Source organism: Wasmannia auropunctata, unplaced genomic scaffold, assembly GCF_000956235.1.
Source record: "Wasmannia auropunctata unplaced genomic scaffold, wasmannia.A_1.0 LD336062.1, whole genome shotgun sequence".
Taxonomy (NCBI): domain Eukaryota; kingdom Metazoa; phylum Arthropoda; class Insecta; order Hymenoptera; family Formicidae; genus Wasmannia; species Wasmannia auropunctata.
In genome coordinates, this window is record NW_012026828.1 from 59,908 (window position 1) to 61,807 (window position 1,900).

The following is a 1,900-nucleotide window of genomic DNA, read 5'->3' on the forward strand; positions in this document are numbered from 1 at the left end:
TTTTTTTCTAAGCCGAATTGCATTTGTTTCTAAGCAGTACAATAAATAAAAATTCATAATTCTTTATAGCTCGATCAAGCAGAATTTGAGATTAAGCTCGCAAATGTAATTCTTAAAGTTATTAATCAATATAAAATATTTTCGGTTGCCGGTTCTAGCGCGGTAGTGAGGGAGACGTGTAGCGCAGCGCTTCTGCGCTATGTCTCCCGCACGATTGTTCAAACGCGTAACGTTTAAATCGTCTTGCGGCGTTTACATCATTATAACGGGCGCGTTTGCGCCGTTTCTTCGTCCGACTGCTGTTCGGTCGCGCGGCATCGGCGGTTTGTCGCCGGGACGATGCGGTTTCCCGGGGCGCATTGTTACAATCTCGTAGATTTACAAGCGGGTATTTTGCAAGGCATATATATAAACTCGGAACAAAGATCTCAGTTTATAAGTAAATCATATGAAAAGTGAATTATAAATTAAAGTGATATATATATATATATATATATATATATTTACTTAGAAACTAGGATCTTTGTTCCGAGTTTATTTTTATTTGGCCGGTACTTTAGATTAAATTAAGTGCTTACGTTGATTAAATATCTGGAATTATTCTTCCAATCATCAAGAACAGTAAATTCAATAAAGTAATCAATCGAGAGGCCTAATCTGCGGGATCCGTAGACGGCATCTGTCCAAGTAAAGTTGTCCTCGTTCCAATCTTTACCGTCCAAAACAGGCCAACCACCGATTTCCTTTAGGTTATTCAATAATGGTGTCAATTAAGCCTCTGCTTCATAATCACTGAAAGAAACAGTATTCAGAAATTAAATAAAAATGAAAGACTTTTTTAGTTTTTTGTTATTTTGTTTTATTCCTTGTTTAATTGTACGAAATGCTTTAAAAGTAAGAATTTATACAAAATAATTACGATGCAATTATTCTTCTAACATGTTATGCGTTATAGTATCCCAACAATAAGTAATACTTTTTTTCGAGAGAAATATAGTAAGATCAAAGCTTTATATAATTTCGTTAAATTATCAATAATTTATAACTTAATGTTTATGATGCTATGATTTCGTTGGATTCATTAAATGGGTCTGTTGCATTTCCCAGTTTGACTTATACAAAAAATTTCATGTCGCAGTTACTTACTGTTATTCATGCAGGATTTGTAGAAATTGTTCGATACGCTTTTTGACCGCGTTTTGTTAATATCCTTTCCGTGAAGCGACTTGCTCGCTTTAATAATTCCCGAATCTTTGCGGAGAGAGCGTAGAAAGCTTCCTCGAAAACGGCGCGATCGTTGGCCTCGCCCTCGTCCAACGCTTCTATGCTTCGATGCTTGTACATAATTATACTCGGACCAATACCCGTCTAACTTAACCTTGCACTCTTCCAACTAAGCTACTATCGACGGCGTAAGTGCGTCTATCGAATCTACGTAGATTCTTATGCGCGTGCAAGAACCCTTGAGCGTTGTGCGTTGTCTTTTGAGCGCGGCGAAATTCTGATCGTCGGACATATTGTAAATCGCGGTGTTCCGCGAGACGAGATAAAGGCGGCCGGTGACGACTCTGAGCAGCTACCCTTACCTTACTACTAATCGCACGCACAAAACTGGAAAACAGCACGACGTGGGTAGATCCTCCCGTGGTTGAGAGGCGGCAGGGGGGCGTCGTCTGGCTGCTGGCACTATTTCTCGTTGGCGGACGGTGACCTTGGCGTCGTCCGGATACTGGCACTATTTCTCGTTGACGGACGATGACCTTGGCGTCGTCCGGATACTTGTAGCTCTCCTTCAGGAACAGCTCTGCTTGCTTGGGAAAGGCCTTGAAGATTCCTGGCCTTGAAATGCTGCTGAGGCAATTAAATATGCCTGCCGATGTCGTTCTGCCAAAATCCTGCC

The 1,900-nt window shown here is 40.7% G+C and overlaps 1 pseudogene; it reads right to left on the reverse strand.

The window, feature by feature from the left end:
- Positions 1-1,900, reverse strand: part of LOC105450376 — a 7,667-nt pseudogene that overhangs the window by 4,796 nt on the left and 971 nt on the right.